Source organism: Bos taurus, chromosome 10 (assembly GCF_002263795.3).
Source record: "Bos taurus isolate L1 Dominette 01449 registration number 42190680 breed Hereford chromosome 10, ARS-UCD2.0, whole genome shotgun sequence".
Taxonomy (NCBI): Eukaryota; Metazoa; Chordata; class Mammalia; order Artiodactyla; family Bovidae; genus Bos; species Bos taurus.
The window spans coordinates 43,918,044-43,938,601 of NC_037337.1; the positions used below are offsets into that span (position 1 = coordinate 43,918,044).

The following is a 20,558-nucleotide window of genomic DNA, read 5'->3' on the forward strand; positions in this document are numbered from 1 at the left end:
TACACCATCTGCTCTCCTGGTCCTAAGGCTTTCAGACTCAGGGTGAACTACACCACCAGCTTGGCCATGTCTCCAGCTTGCAGATGGCAGATCCTAGGACTTGTTAGCCTCTAACTGTGTGAGCCAATTCCTAAAAATAAGTCATATGTATAAATGACTTATTTCCGGTCCCATTTAACAGGAAACAATAGCTCACACTAATCATGTACTTATTCTGGTCAGGTTCTGTTCCAAGGGCTTTGTATCTATCATTCCTTTCATCTTCACAACTGTCCTTGGAGATCAATCTGATTATTATCTGCATTTTACAGATGAGAAAACCAAGGCACAGAGAGGCCAAGTAACTTCCCTAAGTTCACGCAGTTAAATGGTAGAAAATCTAGGGTTTAAACCCAGGTAGTCTGCCTCAAGGTCCAAGTTCTTAAACTCTCCATTGTGTTGCCTGAATAACGGCAGACCCAGGAACAGAACTCAGCTCTTCTGACTCTATACCAGCTCTTCTGGACCAGTACCACGCAGGCAGTTCCACCATAGCTTTTTCATGAAAAGGCCTCTCCAGCTGGGCTCTAGTCCTTTGGCTCCAACTCTTATTATAGCGCTTGCTATATAAGGGCTTAGGGATTCCCTGGTGGCTCAGATGGTAAAGAATCCTCCTGGAATATAGGTAGACCCGGGTTCAATACCTGAGTTGGGAAGATCTCCTGGAGAAAGGAATGGCAACCCACTCCAGTGTTCTTGCCTGGAGAATCCCATGGACAGAGGAACCTGGTGGGCTACAGTTCCATGATGTTGCAAAGAGCTGGGCACAACTGAGCAACTAAGCGCGCGCACACACACACACACACACACACACACACGGGCTTAACTAGAGACTAGTTTTTACATTCTGTTAAGCTCATTCTGTTTCCTGTTCCTCCTGACTATTTTATTGTCTGTTACCTGGATTCCCACTATGCCTCTCAGATTCTTCTAGCTTATATATAGTGTTGAAATGCTTGTCATCATTTGTTCTCAGCCAACGAAGCATTGATGCGGCAACATCACAATGGCACATAGATCAACTGCTTTTAGGAGCAGGAAGGAAGGAGTCTCATGTTTCCTGTAGGTTACATGGTGGCCTCAATAGGGTGTTTTAAGGTTTGAAGTAAAATGATCATGAGCTGTCAGACTTTAGTCCTGGCCCCAAGTTTCAACTTCAATGTGCATGAAACCCTCTTAAGCCAATTTTAATGATGATCATTGTTAAATCAAAGAAACAGTTCCTTGTGGAAAAGACACTGATACGATATTACATCTCATAGCACAGTTCAAACAGCAAATCCTGTTCTAGCAACAACTGTTCCATGATGTTGGTTTTAATACATCACCCAGAACCAGTTCTTCTCAGAGGTGCTTGGGAGTTAAAATGGTCACATACCATTATCTGTATAAACATTACCCAGTCCTCTTTCTGGTGTATAAAAGTGCTTTGTTTACATGATCAAACTGGAAATATCCTTCACCGTATGAATTTTACAAGTTGAGTAGCCGAATACACCTGGAGCTAGGTGCTGACTAAACAGCCAGTGATCTCACGCTATAACATCAGTGCCCTAAACTTGATTCAACAACAGTAAGGTCCTTACTCAGCCCACACTGGGCCTTGAGGAAATTAACTGACGATGGCACTATGAAAACAGACCATTTAAATTCCTTAACATGGCTGGGAAGACTAAAGAACAGTAGGAACATAGGGGATGTAGCAGACCACTGATAAATATGGTTTAATCCCTGAAGAAAAATCATGTGATATGAACAAATATGAAATGAAATTAATTTTCAAATCTAATATTTATGCAAATTTTATACCAATTGCTTCAGATTGGATTTCTCTAAAATTACTGGGTTAATTTTTGATGGCTATATTTCAGAATAATAACCTCTTGTACATACAGTTTTAAAAAACTTAATAATCAACCATAACCCCAAACCATCATAACACTCAAATTAAATGATGTAAATGGTAAGTTGATGACTTTGTTTTCATAAAAGTAAATAGAAGACCTAAGGGAGTGAAACTATAACATAATTGAACTATTTGTCTTCACTCAGAGGAGAGGAATTGACCTGTCTTTGGCTAGCCTCCAAATTGGGTAATAATCTTCTCCCTACTAATTCATTCCTTCCCAGTTTTGCAGATGAAATTTATAAATTATGCTTTAATTCCTGCCTTCAATGTAAGCAGAGCTTCCAGGTTCTACTAAATATCTGCCATATTTCATTTCAGTGGTGGCTGTAAGTCAATGAATTCTGTGTTTATACTTAGTTAAATCATTTTATGGCATGTTTCAAAAGAAAAGTGTTATGTGAGTTCATTTTTCTACAGCCCAGATGTATATGTCGTAGTCTTATTTTAACATTACAGGTGATCGGCCAAGTACATTACAGTAATCTATTGCTGGGATCGCTGCCAGCCCTGAAGCTGCTATCCATGAGGTATGAGCTGAGGAGCTGTCAGCACTGGGACCTTTACTGGGATGGAAGCCAGGACTGGGAAAGTCAGAGTCAGGTTGGAGGCAGAGGGTGCACAAGCCAGATGGGTTGGTAGAGAGACTCCCTGAAGTTACTGGTCAAGGTGCTGGATGAGCAGACTTGACACACACTGGTCAGAGCAAGGCATGGAGATAACCAGGAAGGAAGGCACAGTCATTGCAACCAAAGCTGGGCCCGCAGACAGGTAGGCAGGAAACCAGCAGATTCACAGGAGAGCACAGCAGGAGGGGAGCGGAGGAGTAGAGAGGGCTGGTGGTCAGTAAGGTGCCAACAAGATGGCAAGCAGTGCACCAGAAGCGGGAGAGGAGCAACAGGAGACTCTTTTGCTGCATCTTATAAACTTCTTTTGTGCTTTTGGCCAGAGGAGGAACCAATCAGGGAACAGCCATGCTGCAATGCAGCAGTTCTCCCTTCGAGGGACAAAGGAAAGCCTGTTTCTACAGATTCTTCCTTTTCCAGCCTTTATGCTGAATTCCTACCATTAGATCCATCCTTTGAGCAAAGGCACTGTCTACTGAAGGCCAAAGTTAAAAAAAAAAAAAAAGGACTACCTGGTGGAGGGAGCACACGATGGCGGAGAAGTAAGTGGACGTGGAGTACATCTCCAGCTGTACAAGCTGCAGATTAAATCCATGTGATCAACTGGGAAGACTCTGTGTCTATAGAATATCTAAGAGGTCATTGAGAGCTCCTACAAGAGAAAACACACTAGTTCTGATAGCTCTGAACACTGGAGGCAAGAACACACAGGAGTAGGACCAGGTTAGAATCTGAGATGTCCCCAGAGCAGGTCCAGAGATCAGCACAGTGTTGGAGGGCATCCTGGAGGTGAGGTGGACTGTGAGTCCCAGTGAGGGAAAGGACTCTGACAGCAGTGACTCAAGAAAAACATTTATTAGTCTTATGTTTTGACTTGTTCTGTAGATTCTTTTGGATTCTTTTTCTTTTTTTCCCCCCTCTGTTGTAGTTGTTGATTTTATTGGCACTATGAAATCTAATTAAGCCTTTGAGCTTTTTTTTTTTTCCTCAGTCACATTCTTTATAGTTGTTATAAACCTCTGCCTCTACATTGGACTTTTGCAGTTCTGTGGAGTTTTCCTTTTTTTTTTCTATTTTTTAAAAATTTTAATTTATTATTATTTTTTCTACATTTATTCCCTTGTTTGTTTTTCCTACTGTTCTTTTCCCCTTGCAGTTAATCTTTAATGTATATAAATCTTCTTTATCTACCTCTATTTAACTTTGCATATCTATTCTTTCTTTCTTTACTTTCCTCTCAACATTTTTGTTAGTTTTATTTTCATTGCTTTATTCCTCAACTGGCATCTTGCTTTAGTTTTGTTTTCCAGTTTGTGCTTTAGTCAGTTTTGTTCTGGTAGATATAATTTTTGGTTTCCTTTGTTTGCCAGGTCAATTTGTTGTACTTTATTTTTGTTGGACTGACTGTTTTGATTTTGCTTAAGGATGTATATGTATATGTGTATATTCAGTCACACTTTTATTGTTATTATAAACCTCTGCCTCTATGTTGGGCTTTTGCAGTTCTGTGGAGTTTTCCTTTTCTTTTTTTCCTTTTTTCTTTCTTCTTTTGTTTTCTTTCCTATTTTTCATAATTTTAATTTTTTTAGCCTATTATATTTTTTCTACACTTATTCCTTGTTTGCCTTTCCTACTGTTCTTTTCCCCTCCAGTTAATCTTTAATGTATATAAATCCTATTCATTCACCTCTATTTAACTTTGCATATCTATTCTATCTTTCTTTTATTTCTTTCCTTTCCTCTCAATATTTTGTTAGTTTCATTTTCATTGCTTTATTCCTTAATTGGCACCTTGCTTTAGTTTTGTTTTCCAGTTTGTGCTTTAGTTAGTTCTGTTTTGGTAGATATAATTTTGGGTTTCCTTTGTTCACCAGGTCAATCTATTATACTTTATTTTTGTTGGACTGTTTTGATTTTCCTCATGGATGTATATGTGTATATTCCATTATTTTAATTACTATTTGCCTGACTTTGTAACTGCCATTTGTCTTGGGTTCATCTTTGGTTTCTGGTTTTTGGATATTTGTTTTAATCTCAATACCATAACAAACCACTTGTGGAATCTTTGTTCCTGACCAGAGATCAAGCCCTGAGCCTTTGGAGTGGGAGCACTGACTTACTTTAAGAGAACTAATCCTCGTCGTTGTGAAGTCGCTCAGTTGTGTCTGACTCTTTGTGACCCCATGGGAGTATCAAATAGTGAAAACTCACACAAAGGAAACCATTTGAATACAAGACCTGGCCAACCAGGTTGGCCGACCAAGACATCACCCAACCACCAGTAGCACCCTGTGCAGGACTCCTCATCTAAAGTGAAGTGAAGTGAACTGAAGTCGCTCAGTCGTGTCCAACTCTCTGTGACCCCATGGACTGTAGCCTACTAGGTTCCTTGGTCCATGGGATTTTCCCAGGCAAGAGTACTGGAGTGGGTTGCCATTTCCTTCTCCAGGGGATCTTCCTGACCCAGGGATTGGACCCAGGTCTCCCACATTGTAGGCAGATGCTTTACTGTCTGAGCTACTAGGGAAGATCCATCTAAACAACAAACAAAACAAAAATACAAACCCAATCATCAGCAGTCAGGATTACCACCTCACTCAGCCTTGCCCATTAGAGGAAAAACAAACAAACAAACAAACAAAAACTCAGCACAAATCTCACCCTATATGAAGCTTACACAAACCACTGGACCAACCTTAGGAGGGCAGAAACCAAAAGGAAGAAAGAATTCAGCCTTGAAGCCTGGGAAAAGAGACCTCAAACACAATAAATTTAAAAAAAAATAATGAAAAGTCAGAAAAATACTACATAAAGGAAGGAACATAAGTCCAAATAAATGAAGAGGAAACAGGCAAACTACCTGAAAAAGAATTTATAATAATGACAGTAAAGATGATCAAAAACCTTGAAGACAAAATGGAGAAAATGCAAGAATCAATTAACAAAGACCTAGAAGAATTAAAGAATAAACATACAGAGACAAGCAAAACAATTACTGAAATTAAAAATACTCTAGAAGGAATCAGGAGAAGGCAATGGCACCCCACTCCAGTACTTTTGCCTAGAAAATCCCATGGACAGAGGAGCCTGTAGGCTGCAATCCACAGGGTTGCTAGAGTCAGGCATGACTGAGCGACTTCACTTTCACTTTTCACTTTCATGCATTGGAGAAGGAAATGGCAACCCACTCCAGTGTTCTTGCCTGGAGAATCCCAGGGACGGGAAGCCTGGTGGGCTGCTGTCTATGGGGTCGCACAGAGTCAGACTCGACTAAAGCGACGCAGCAGCAGCAGCAGCAGCAGAAGGAATCAATAGCAGAATATCTGAAGCAGAAGAACAAATCAGTGAGCTGGAAGATAAAATGGTGGAAATAACTTTTGAAGAGCAGATAAAGTAAAAAGAACAAAAAGAACTGAGGATAGTCTCAGAGACCTCTGGGACAATATCAGATGCATCAACATTCGAATTATAGGGGTCCCAGAAGAAGAGAAAAAGAAAGCATATGAGAAAATTTTTGAAGAGATTATAGTTGAAAATTTCCCCAACATGGAAAAGGAAATAGTCAATAAAGTCCAAGAGGCACAAGGAGTCCCATACAGGATAAACTCAAGGAGAAACACACCAAGACACATGCTAATCAAACTAACAAAGACTAAACGCAAAGAAAGAACATTAAAAGCAGCAAGGGAGAAGCAACAAGTAACATACACAGGAAACCCCATACACTTAACAGATGATCTTTCAGCATAAACTCTGCAGGCCAGAAGGAAATAGCAGGATATATTTAAATTACTGAAAGGGAAAAATCTACAACCAAGATTACTATACCCAGCAAGGATCTCATTCAAAATTGATGGAGAAATAAAAAGCTTTCCAGACAAGCAAAAGTTAAGAGAATTCAATAGCACCAAACCAGCTTTACAACAAATGTTAAAGGGACTTATATAGTCAAGAAATACAAGAGAAGAAAAAAGATCTACAAAATCAACCCCAAACAATTAAGAAAATGGCAATAGGAACATATATATAAACAATTACTTTAAATGTAAATGGATTAAATGTTCCAACCAAAAGACATAGGTTGGCTGAATGGATATAAAACCAAGACCCACATATATGCTATCTATAAGAAACCCACTTCTGACCTAAAGACACATATAGACTGAAAGTGAGAGGATGGAAAAATATATTCCATGCAAATGGGAAGCAAAAGAAAGCTGGAGTAGCAATCCTCATATCAGACAAAATATACCTTAAAATAAAGATTACAAGAGATAAGGAAGGATACTACATAATGATCGAGGGATCAATCCAAGAGGGAGACATAACAATTGTAAATATCTATGCACCCAACATAGGAGCACCTCAATACATAAGACAGACACTAACAGACATAAAAGGAGAAACTGACAGTAACACAATAATAGTAGGAGACTTTAACACCTCACTCATACCAATGGACAGATCATCAAAACAGAAAATTAATAAGGAAACACAAGTCTTAAGTGGTACATTAGATGAGATGGATCTCATTGATATCTTCAGGAAATTCCATCCAAATACAGAAGAATACACTTTCTTCCCAAGCACACGGAATATTCTCCAGGATAGACCACATCTTGGGTCACAAATCAAACCTCAGTAAATTTAAGAAAACTGAAACCGTATCAAGCATCTTCTCTGACCACAAGGCTATGAGACTAGATATTAATTACAAGAAGAAAAACTGTAAGAAACACAAACACATGGAGATTAAATAACACATTTCTAAATAACCAACAGGTTATTGAAGAAATCAAAAGGGAAATCAAAAAATTTCTAGAAACAAACAACAATGAAAACACGACAACTCAAAACCTATGGGTTGCAGCAAAAGCGGTTCTAAGAGGGAAGTTTACAGCAATACAATCCCATCTCAAGAAACAAGAAAAACATCGAATACCCAACCTAACTTTACACCTAAAACAACTGGAAAAAGAAGAACAAAAAAATCCCCAAAATTAGTAGAAGGAAAGAAATCATAAAGATCCAAGCAGAAATAAATAAAAAAGAAATGAAAGCAACAATAGTAAAGATTAATAAAACTAAAATCTGGTTCTTTGAGAAGATGAACAAAATGACAAACCTTTAGCCCAGACTCATCAAGAAAAAAAGAGAGAAGAATCAAATCCACAAAATTAGAAATGAAAAATGAGAGGTTACAAAAGACAATGCAGAAATACAAAGGATTATAAGAGACTATTGTGAACAATATGGCAATAAAATGGATAACCTGGAAGAAATGGACAGATTGTTTAAAAAGTTCAATCTTCTGAGACTGAACCAGCAAGAAAAAGAAATTATGAACAACCTAGTCACAAGCACTGAAATTGAAGCTGTGATCAAAAATCTCCCCCAGAACAAAATCCCCCAAATCTCCCCCAAAACAGGACCGATTGGCTTCACAGGAGAATTTCATCAAACATTTAGAGAAGACCTAATGCTTATCCTTCTAAAACTCTTTCAAAAAATTGCAGAGGAAGGAATACTTTCAAACTCATTCTACGAGGCCACCATCACCCTGATACCAAAACCAGACAAAAACAACACACAAAAAGAAAACTACTGGCCAATCTCACTGATGAACATAGATGCAAGAATCCTCAACAAAATTTTAGCAAATAGAATTCAGCAACACATCAAAAAGCTCATACACCACGATCAAGTTAGGTTTATCCCACGAATGCAAGGATTCTTCAATACACGTAAATCAATCAATGTGATATACCATATTAACAAATTGAAAGATAAAAACCATATGATCATCTCAATAGATGCAGAAAAAGCCTTTGACAAAATTCAGCACCCATTTATGATTAAAACTCTCCAAAAAATGGGCATAGAAGGAACCTATCTCAACATAGAAAGGCCATATATGATAAGCCTACAGCAAACATTTTCAATGGTGAAAAACTGAAAGCATTCCCCCTAAGATCAGGAACACAACAAGGGTGTCCACTTTCACCACTATTATTCAACATAGTTCTGGAAGTCCTAACTACAGCAATCAGAGAAGAAAAAGAAACAAAAGGAGTCCAAATTGGAAAAGAAGAAGTAAAGCTCTTACTGTTTGCAGATGACATGATACTGTACGTAGAAAACCCTAAAGACAGTATTAGAAAATTACCAGAACTAATCAGTGAATTTAGCAAAGTTACAGGATACAAAATCAATACACAGAAATCACTTGCATTTCTATATACTAACAATGAAAAATCAGAAAGAGAAATTAAGGAATCCATCCCATTTGCCATTGCAACAACAAAAAAATTAAATATCTAGGAATAAACTTACCTAAGGAGACAAAAGAACAGTCTTATAGAAAACTATAAGACACTGATGAAAGAAATCAAAGACAACATAAATAGATGGAGAGATATTCCATGTTCCTGGGTAGGAAGAATCAATATTGTGAAAATGACTACACTACCAAATGCAATCTACAGATTCAATGTAATCCCTATCAAATTACCAATGGCATTTTTCACAGAACTAGAACAAAAAATTTCATAATTCATATGGAAACACAAAAGACCCCGAATAGCCAAAGCAGTCTTGAGAAGAAGAATGGACTTGGAGGAATCAATCTTCCTGATTTCAGATTATACTACAAAGCTACAGTAATCAAGACAGTATGGTACTGGCAAAAAAAAAATAGAAATACAGACCAGTGGAACAAGATAGAAAGCCCAGAAATAAACCCATGCACCTATGGGTACCTTATTTTTGAAAAGGAGGCAAGAATATACAATGGGGCAAAGACAGCCTCTTCAATAAATGGTAGAACTGGACAGCTACATGTAAAAGAATGAAATTAGAACACTTCCTAATACCATACACAAAGATAAACTCAAAATGGATTAAAGACCTAAATGTAAGACCAGAACCTATAAAAGTCTTAGAGGATAACATAGGTAGAACACTCAATGATATAAATCAAAGCAAGATCTTCTGTGACCCATCTCCTAGAGTAATGGAAATAAATACAAAAGTAAACAAGTGGGACCTGATTAAACTTAAAAGCTTTTGCACAGCAAAGAAACTATAAACAAAGTGAAAAGACGACCCTCAGAATGGGAGAAAATAATAGCAAATGAAACAACCAATAAAGGATTAGTTTCCAAAATATACAAGCAGCTCATACAACTCAATGCCAGAAAAAACAAACAACCCAATCAAAAAGTGGGGAAAAGACCTAAACAGACATTTCTCCAAGGAAGACATACAGATGGCTGACAAACACATGAAAAGATGCTCAACATCGCTCATTATTAGAGAAATGCAAATCAAAACTACAATGAGATACCACCTCACACTGGTCAGAATGGCCCTCATCAAAAACCCTACAAATAATAAATGCTGGAGAGGGTGTGGAGAAAAGGGAACGCTCTTGCACTGTTGGTGGGAATGTAATTGATACAGCTACTGTGGAAGACAGTATGGAGATTCCTTTAAAAACTAGGAATAAAACCACCATATGACCCAGCAATCTGACTCCTAGGCATATACCCTGAGGAAACCAAAAGTGAAAAAGACACATATATCCCATTGTTCATTGCAGCATTAATTACAATAGCTAGAACATGGAAGCAACCTAGAAGTCCATCGACAGACGAATGGATAAAGAAGTTGTGGTACATATACACAATGGAATATTACCCAGCCATAAAAAGGAACGCATTTGAGTCAGTTCTGATGAGGTGGATGAACTGAGAACCTATTATACAGAGTGAAGTGAGTCAGAAAGAGAAAGATAAATATAGTATTCTAACACCTATATACGGAATCTAGAAAAATGGTCGTGAAGAATTTATTTGCAGAGCAGCAATGGAGAAACAGACATAGAGAATAGGTTTATGGACATGGGGAGAGGGGAGGAGAGGGTGCTGCTGCTGCTGCTAAGTCGCTTCAGTCGTGTCCAACTCTGTGCGACCCCGTAGATGGCAGCCCACCAGGCTCCCCCGTCCCTGGGATTCTCCAGGCAAGAACACTGGAATGGGTTGCCATTTCCTCCTCCAATGCATGAAAGTGAAAAGTGAAAGTGAAGTCACTCAGTCGTGTCCGACTTGTAGCAACCCCATGGACTGCAGCCCACCAGGCTCCTCTGTCCATGGGATTTTCCAGGCAAGAGTACTGGAGTGGGGTGCCATTGCCTTCTCCGAGAGGGTGAGATGTATGGAAAGTGTAACATGGAAACTTACATTACCATATGTAAAATAGATAGCCAACGGGAATTTGTTGTATGGCTCAGGAAACTCAAACAGGGGCTCTGTATCAATCTAGAGGGGTGGGATGGGGTGGGAGATGGGAAGGAGGTTCAAAAGGGAGGGGATATATGTATACCTATGGCTGATTCATGTTGAAGTTTGACAGAAAACAACAAAATTCTGTAAAGCAATTATCCTTCAATAAAAAAAATGAAAAGAATAAAAAAGGGCTACCTTATTTATAATGGAGGAACATTATTCAATAGTATAGAAAGACTGATGCTGAAGCTGAAGCTCTAATACTTTGGCCACCTGATGCAAAGAGCTGACTCACTGGAAAAGACCCTGATGGTGGAAAGATTGAGGGCAAGAGGAGAAGGAGGCAACAGAGGATGAAATGGTTGGATGGCATCACTAACTCAATGGACATGAGTTTGAGCAAACTCATGGAGATAGTGAAGGACAGGGAAGCCTGGTGTGCTGCTTTGTGACCATGGGATCACAAAGAGTAGGACATGACTGAGTGACTGAACAACAACAACAACAGACACATAATTTCCCCTTAAAGAGAGAACGAAGATTCCCACGTGGCTCAGGTGATAGAGTCTCTGCCTGAAGTGTGGGAGACCCGGGTTCGATCCCTGAGTTGAGAAGATCCCTGGAGAAGGAAATGGCAAGCCACTCCAGTATTCTTGCCTGGAAAATCCCATGGATGGAAGAACCTGGCAGGCTATATAGTCCAAGGGGTCACAAAGAGTCGGACACAACTGAGAGACTTCAATTCAATTTAAAGAGAGAACAACAAGGTTCAGGTAAACTTTGACAGTTATAGTCATGGAATGTGGAAAAAACTGTGATTGTACTTGTCTGAGGGCATGAGAGAGCCTCTAAAAAAGAGGTGTTAGTTGCACAGTCGTGTCTGACTCTTTGTGACCCCATGGACTGTAGCCCGCCAGGCTTCTCTGTCCATGGGATTTCCCAGGTAAGAATACTGGAGTGGGTAGACCCAGGGATTGAACCTGGGTCTCCTGCATTTCAGGCAGATTCTTTACTGTCTGAGCCATCAGGGAAGCCCCAAAAGAGAAAAATGGTGTTTCCATACACAGCACACATAGAAGTAACTGAAAATAGGTCCTTGGATGTTCGGAATAATTAATATAGTTCTAAGAAATCAAAGATTTTTTTGGTAACAACTGTGTGATTCTGGTAATTTACTGAAGTGTTCGGGGATTTATTTTTCTGACTTTCGAGGGGGTTAGGCAAATTATCTCAAATACCCGGTATCCCAATTCTACCAATTTATAATTCTCAAATACAGGGGAAGGGCCCACCACTTTGACAGCCTAAGTGTCTTTTTTGAACACCACAATGGTAACCTGCAAGTAACAGAAGCACAGCACCGCTGAAACTTAGTAATACTTAACTCTAGTACCAAAACTCTAGTACCAGTGAACTCTAGTACCGAAGCCAGGAAGAGTGGAACGTGAGGCAAAGAGGATGCACAGCCACCATATTCAGGGAATTAGATAGTGAAAATATTTCCTCCTCCTGCTTTTGGATTTTTCCACGTTTCCTATTTGTCATGAGCCAATCCTGGTAGAGCTTATCTGAGCTCTGCTTCAGACTTGGCTGATAGAGCTTACTGGGTGAGGGAGCAGTAGGAGTTCTGGAAGGTCAGTCTTGACCAGTTTTTTCTTCCTCTCATCTCCGTGTTGGCTTTTTATTTCCTGTGTCTCTGAAGAATGAGAGTCTCACGCTTCTATTCTTCTCATTCAAACAGTGAATAAATATCAGAATATACAGAACTCTTACAACTCAACAATAAAAGAGAAGTTATCCAATTTAAAAATAGGCAAAATCTCTAAAAGTGATATGAAGCTAGCCAATAAACACATGGAGAGATGTTCAACATCACTAGTCATTAGGGAATTGCAAGACAAAACCACAATGAGATACCCTTTCAACATCAGCTTAGATGGCTCTAGTCAAAAAGCCAGATATTAACACGTGTTGAGGATATGGAGAAACTGGAACCCTCATCCATTGCTGGTAGGGATGTAAGATGATGCAACCTCTTTGGAAAACAAGAATCAAGGATACTCTCCATGCAGGAAGCATTAATTTTATCTTTGGCTTGATAATTTTTAAACTTACTATAAAATATTTATGTGATTTGCCAACTAATACCAATATTTACTAGCATGTTTTTACCTACATAACAGGACCTTATATCAAGTCAAACCTTTCTACAAACTTTCTATATGCAGTGACCAGAGCAATCATTCTTTGTTCAGGTGGAGAGGTACCATGTTTGAACGGTAAGGGGATGGTAGTTATGCTCTGTACACTTGCTTATCACGTTTGTTAAAGCTAGCTTGGAAATTTAGTATTCATACAAGTATATATATTCTATATTTTTTGTTCCTTAAATTATAATGTAGAGAAAATTTTATTAAATTCTGAATAGTGTTTTAGTTCCATCAATGGCAGATTTGCTTCCATAATGGCACAAGGTGGCCAGATAACAGGAGTTGAATGTAAACATGCAGCTTCTTCATACTGCATTGACTGTGTGCTAAAAGCTGTTTATCATATTTGCTTGCTGTCTTGGCCAGATGATTGATAGTCAATAAAATCAATAACAACTGCTTGTTAAAAGCACTATGGATTTATCTGTGCCATGTAAGATTTATTAGATTGAATGGAAATCCAATTCTACATTTGAGTTTTTGTGAATAATGCGCTTGGATAACATTTCATGGATGTGGAGGGGGTGGCATAGCATAAGTGATACCATTTTATCAAGTTCATGAACTGGTGCATCTGGGTGATGGCATAAATATCAGTAGCATAATGCAATGGACTACACACCTTTATAGTAAAGTCAGCTGTTGATTGTTTGCATCAAAAATAGTATGTTATAAAGTCATTTCCCTTCAGCTTTGAGTGAGTTATAATTACAACTGAATCTGTGTATATTTGACCTTCTGAGCATTTGCTCCCTACCAAGTCAAAAAGCCTGTTATGAAGACCTTCCTGGGGTAGAAAAACTGTTTAATCCCCCATATTCACATTTACTTCTCTCTGCAACTGGTTTTGTTCAGAGACTAGATAATGTCTTAGACTGATGAACAGCACAGGTCAGAGCAGCATGGCCCTCTCACAGCTCTTCCTGGAGTGTGGCAGAGAGTGATAAGTATTTGGTGTCAAACAGTTGCTTCTTAAAATGCAAGCTGCAAGCAAAGTAAGAGAAAAGAGAGGATGAAGAAAAAGCTCAATAAAGCTGAATAGATGCTATCTGGCTGGAAAGTCAGCTTCAATGAATAAATCAGTGGTAGCTGAGGATTAACCATCCACGTGTATGGGCTAAGACAGAACGTGTATTCCCACACCAAAGCACAATGTTCAGCATTCTGCTTCCAAAGCTAATTCTCCAAGGAACAGTTTCTTCTTTGATCACAGCTATTAGTATAAAATGTGCAGTGCTGGTTCTATGCAAGGCTTTTGAAAAACAATTTTATTTGGCTGGACTTTAAACCATTCTTAAACAATGGGCTTTCCCAGGTCATATATTCCTTTTAATATTTGTGGTAAAAGGCAGGTCAGGTCTTTTCCTGAATAGGAATAAACTTTCTTAAAAATTTTTTTTAATTGAAGGATAATCACTTTACAGAATTTTGTGGTTTTCCATCATACATCAACAAGAATCAGCCACAGGTACACCTGTGTCCCCTCCCTCCCGAGCCTCCCTCCCATCTCCCTTCCCATCCCACCCTTCTAGATTGTCACAGAGCCCCTGTTTGTGTTCCCTGAGTCACACAGCGAATTCACATTGGCCATCTACTTTACATATGATACTGTAAATTTCCATGTTACTCTCTCCATACATCTCCCTTTCTCCCTCCTTTCCTCCCCCCATGTCCATAGATCTGTTCTCTACGTCTGTTTCTCCACTGCTGCCCTGCAAATAAATTCATCAGTACCATCTTTCTATATTCCATATATATGTATCAGTATACGATGTTTATATTTCTCTTTCTGACTTACTTTACCCTTATAACAGGCTCTAGATTCATCCACCTCATTAGAACTGACTCAAATGTGTTCCTTTTTATGGCTGTGTGGTATTCCATTATAATATGTACCACAGCTTATATGTCAATGGACATCCAGGTTGCTTCCATGTTCTAGCTATTGTAAATAGTGCTGCAGTGAATACTGAAGTACATGTGTCTTTTTCACTTTTGGTTTCCTCAGGGTATATGCCTAGGAGTTGGATTGCTGGGTCATATGGTGCTTTTATTCCTAGCTTTTTAAGGAATTTCCATACCATCTTCCATAGTGGCTATATCAGTTTACATTCCCACCAGCAATGTAAGAGTGTTCCCTTTTCTCCACACCCTCTCCGGCATTTATGGTTTGTAGACTTTTTGATGATGGCCATTCCAACTGGTGTGAGGTGGTGAATACATTTATTTTTTTAAACCATCTCAACAAAAGGTACAAAAAGAGTGAGTTTAAATTGAAAGTCAACATGGAGTTACTGCGTACAGGTTTGAATGCATTTTTATGTTTCCCACGGGATACACTTATAAATGTTTTAGATTTATAGAAATATACTTAACATGCCAAAGAAATCTACTTCTTGTTTTATATCACTTTTGCCTATAAATTTTAAGATGATTGTTTTATTAGAAGAGGACAGTGAATCCCTGGCCGAGCTGATAGAACCTTACTGCCTATCTGTTGCTTGCTTGGTTCTGACAAGAAGACAGAGGTACCCAGCACACTTCCGAGGATCTGGTCTAAGGAATACTCAACATACACGTCTCTCCCTTCCCTCCACCCTGTATTTTCCTCATTAAATTTATTTTGTTACAGGAAAACTTAGGAGACAAATTACTTTTAATTTCTCACTAATTTTCATACATGAGAACTAAAAGATCTCAGTTATTTGTTATGTCCTTGAATTTATAAGACCGCAAATTGTGCTTTGCAGATCATATGTTTCCTGTGATTACCAGAAGGTAGGACAGAATAGCAGTTCCACACAGAAGCCTGGATTCAAACTCTGGCTTTGCCTTTTAAAATCGGAATGACTTTATAACCTTTTTGTGCAGGAAGATATGTGAATCCTGAAGATTAACTGAAAAAGTGGCTGGAAAGGGCTTAGAACCGTAGCTGGCATGCAGTAGGTGCTCAGTATATTTTTAATAAAAGGTGTGAAATACAGGTTTTCAAATTTAATTCTTTGAATTATTTATTTTATTATTTATTAATTCTTAATAAAACTGTCAGGCTCATAGGAGAAACTTAAAATATTGGGATATATATTGTGTGTGTGTTAGTCACTCATTCATGTCTGACTCTTTGCAATCCCGTGGACTGTACCCACTGGGCTCCTCTGTCCACAGAATTCTCCAGGCAAGAATACTGGAATGGGTAGCCATTCCCTTCTCCAGGGGCATCTTCCTAGCCAGGGGATCGAACCCAGGTCTCCTGCATTGCAGGTAGATTCTTTCCCATGTGAGCCACCAGGGAAGCCAATATATTTGCTAATCATTAATCTTCTGATTCTTTTTTTCCATCAAAAAAACCTTCTAAAAACATCTGAGCGTAGAAAATGGGGCAAGGCTGTGGAGGCAGGCTCCCAGGAGCTGGGCCTGCCAAGCTTAGTGGGGGTGAGGTGATGATCTAGTCTAAGAAAATGGTGGAGGGAGGCCTGGTGGACAGGCAGAGGGCTGGTGAGGAAGCTGGAAGGCCAGGAAGGTCAAGAAGGAAGAGGTAACTTAGGTAGGCAGACAGGACCATGGCTGGATCTGCAACATAAACCAGAAAAGTTCAAAAAATGGCAAAGTCAGAGTCAAACAGAAGTGAAATGAAATGACAACTTCACTGGTGATGTCAACTATATTTTGTGAATTCTGCTTGGGTTTTCTGGGTAACCTTACTCTGAGATAGTTCTTACTTCAAGACAGGGACCCAGTTTCAGGTTAGGATAAAACTGCTGTGAGAACACCTCAGTACAATGGTTTTTTTGCTTTGAGATGTCTTTTGGGATGAATTAGACATGCTGTTGACAAAACCTAGAGGGTCTCTGATAATCTGGGTTCACTGATGGTAGCCATTTTATACCAACTTCTCTTCCAAGATTAGAAATTGATCCTGAAGGTCAGTGTGATAATATTAGAAAGCCTAGGATGTAACAGGCAATGTATTACTCTTTTGACACGTTGTTCTGCTCTGGTGTCACAAAAGCAGCATTAGTTTTGACCTTTTAATATTATCTTTTTTTTTTTGCTTTGTAAAAGGACTCAAAACAATCTGTTTCTATTTACCACAATTTAATGAAAAACTCAATCAAGCCAGTCATTTGGCATCATGTATGTAAAACCTAGCAGCAGTCAGAAGTAAATCAAAGCAGTAATTTTTAATTATATTACATTGGTATTACTGATGTTCAAAATCATCTTTCAGTTATTTATAATAGAAAGAGAAGCAACTTATAGTAAATATATGGACATAAATACTATAAAATTTATATTAATTGCTTTACCTCGTTGTCTTTGACTTTAATATTTTAAAAATAAGATAAATGTAACTTTTAATATTTTATCAAAAGGTTTAACATAAGATTTAAGGATAGGCTGAGTAGGGACATTTATCCACAGGCTGAAGTTTTAGAGTAGTCTACTCTACACACATAAGAAATGAAGAAAACCGACTTCCTTACTGACTTTTGGCTAGTCACTGCCTAGAATGGTGTTTCCCAAACTTGTGTTGAAGCAAAAAGAACTTCTACAACCTAAATGTCCATCAATAGATGAATGAATAAAGCAAATGAGATATATATGCATTTGTGTGTGTGTGTGTGTGTATATATACACACACATACACATATATGTCATCATCAACTCTGTTGCTCTGCGTTTAAAGCATCTCAAGCAATTAGTTCTGTAGTTAAAATGCAGAAGATCCAGGGAGAGCATACAATGGAATATTATTCAGTAACCTCAGATACAATTGTTTATATGTGATAAATCTCAGTTGCAAGTGGCAGAAAACCAATACAAATGAGCTAAAGCAGAAAGAAGGGGGAAGTTTGTTGATTGACACAACTGGAGAGGCAGGAGTGGGTAGCTGGCCTTGGTTATGAAGGCCAGGGGTTCAAACAGTTTTTTCCAAATTCTCTGTTTCTTCCTGCTGTATCTCTGTGGGTTGCCTTACTTTCTTCTACTAATATAGGAGGAAGAGGAAGAGGCAGGGATACAGACAGCCCCTGTCTTTTCTTCTAGATGCAACAAGTCAGAGGAAAGCAAGGCTTTTCTGTCCCTGATTCTATTATCTATATATGGTATCTATAAACCTCAGAAGAGGATTCTCACTGGATGGGCTCATGTCATATGCTCATTCTTTGAATTATCAATTGGCCAGAGAGGTAGGGTGTGACGGCTTGCCAAGCCCATGTTGACACGCTCTCCCACGTGGCCGGGTAAGGCAGAGCCCTGGATTGGCAGCCTCACAGAGTCACAAGGACTAGGCTGAGGCAAGAACTGATGGTGAGGAGAAGCACTTAACTAAGAAGAACACTGCTATTATGAGACCAAAATATAAAAATCACAAAACACTAAATTCCATGGTTACCATAAGCTCTTCTTTTCTTCTAAACAGATGGAATTATTAAATGAAACTATACAGTTCCTTCGGGGAAGGCAATGGCACCCCACTCCAGTACTCTTGCCTGGAAAATCCCATGGATGGAGGAGCCTGGTGGGCTGCAGTCCATGCGGTCGCTGAGGGTCGGACATGACTGAGTGACTTCACTTTCACTTTCCACTTTCAGGCATCGGAGAAGGAAATGGCAACCCACTCCAGTATTCTTGCCTGGAGAATCCTAGGGACGGCAGAGCCTGGTGGGCTGCCATCTATGGGGTCGCACAGAGTCGGACATGACTGAAGTGACTTAGCAGCAGCAGCATACAGTTCCTTACACTCTCAACCCAACCACATACTTTAAAAGAGACACCTGAAGTGAATGCAAAATCATATTTTGGCACCTTTTACCATCCTCCTTCCACTCATGACCCCTCGGGGCCAGGACTAGGGTGAGGGGAGTGAGGCATTTTGCTCAGGTGTGGAATTGAAAGGGATGCCAAAATCTCAGTAGTCAACATAAATAATATTTTAATGTGATATTTTTAAAAAATAAAAATGAATGCCAAAAAATCTATGATGAACAAAAGATCAAAATCTTAAAGACAGGATCAATACTACTGATTTTCCCTTTTGACTTAGGCTCCAATATGGCTCAGCACGGCACTGTCATTGATCAACATTTTAAAATGTTGATATTCTGCTCATTGTGAATTTTTGTGCATTCATCTTTGTTTTTTAAGATATTGCCTTACAGGACTTTCCTGGTGGTCCAGTGGCTAAGGCTCTGTGCTCCCAATGCAGGGGTTCCAGATTCAATCCCTGGTCAGGGAACCAGATCACACATGTCGCAGAGAAGAGTTCGCAGGCTGCAACTAAAGATCCCCCATTCCACAACTAAGACCTGGTACAGCCAAGTAAATAATTGCTTTTTTTTTTTTATTTTAAAGAAACAAAGATACCACCTTATAATATTTTTATCCTGATTACTGAGTTTCTGGCACACCCTTATGTTTTTCACCCAAGGTGAGTGCCTTGTCTCATTCACGTCTTCTGCATCCACCTTACCAAAGGGGTAGGCAGTCATCAGTAAACCCTTCACTCAAGCTGAGTCAATCACATTCTTTCCCTAAACTTGAAAATGTGGCCTAAGAGACACAGAGACACTGGTCTGATGAGAGTGGACACCTGAAGTGAAAGTGATGCTGCACTGGAGCTGGGGGAGTCATGTTGGGCCTTGTGCAGGCCAAGGAAGCCCATTCAGGGACAGAAGCGGGCATGAGAGAATTAGGCATGTGCCATGTTGTATTATTTGTTCAAAATATTTTCTGCCGTCTTCTACAAGGCCCTTCTCTGGCACCTCTCTATTGGAAGAGTGTATTTCCTACAGCACGGATGTCGATCTTGGCCACATGGTTTGTTTTAGCCAATGGAATGTAAGCAGAAGTGACATGCCATGCCTGAATGGAAACTTTAAGTGTCATTGAATGGATCTGCTTTGCTCCCTTCTCTCTGCCATAAGGCTGGCATGTTCCAAACATATATTTTCAGCCTAAGTTCAAGAAGTTGAACTTGAAGCTGTGCATCTGAAAAAAATGAGTCGTATCACTTATCATTTTAGCTTTGTAACTGAAAAACAAAATACCTTTGTTTATACACAAATAAATCTTTGTCTAATGTTCTGCTCCTTGGGTTTAATTCAACTGACTATTCTCTCAGGACCCATTAGGATCTGGCTCACTCTTTGAGATCATCTTTAAGAACAGTCTTTATACTGCTGCTGCTGCTGCTAAGTCACTTCAGTCGTGTCCAACTCTGTGCGACCCCATAGATGGCAGCCCACCAGGCTCCCCCATCCCTGGGATTCTCCGGGCAAGAACACTGGAGTGGGTTGCCATTTCCTTCTCCGATGCATGAAAGTGAAAAGTGAAAGTGAAGTTGTTCAGTCGTGTCTGACCCTCAGCGACCCCATGGACTGCAGCCTACCAGGCTCCTCCGTCCATGGGATTTTCTAGGCAAGAGTACTGGAATGAGGTGCCATTGCCTTCTCCGTCTTTACACTGCACCCTGTGCTCTTTAAGGAGCAAA

The 20,558-nt window shown here is 39.4% G+C and overlaps 1 protein-coding gene across 7 annotated transcripts in view; it reads right to left on the reverse strand.

The window, feature by feature from the left end:
• TRIM9 (tripartite motif containing 9) overlaps positions 1-20,558 on the reverse strand; it is a 118,939-nt gene that overhangs the window by 92,233 nt on the left and 6,148 nt on the right.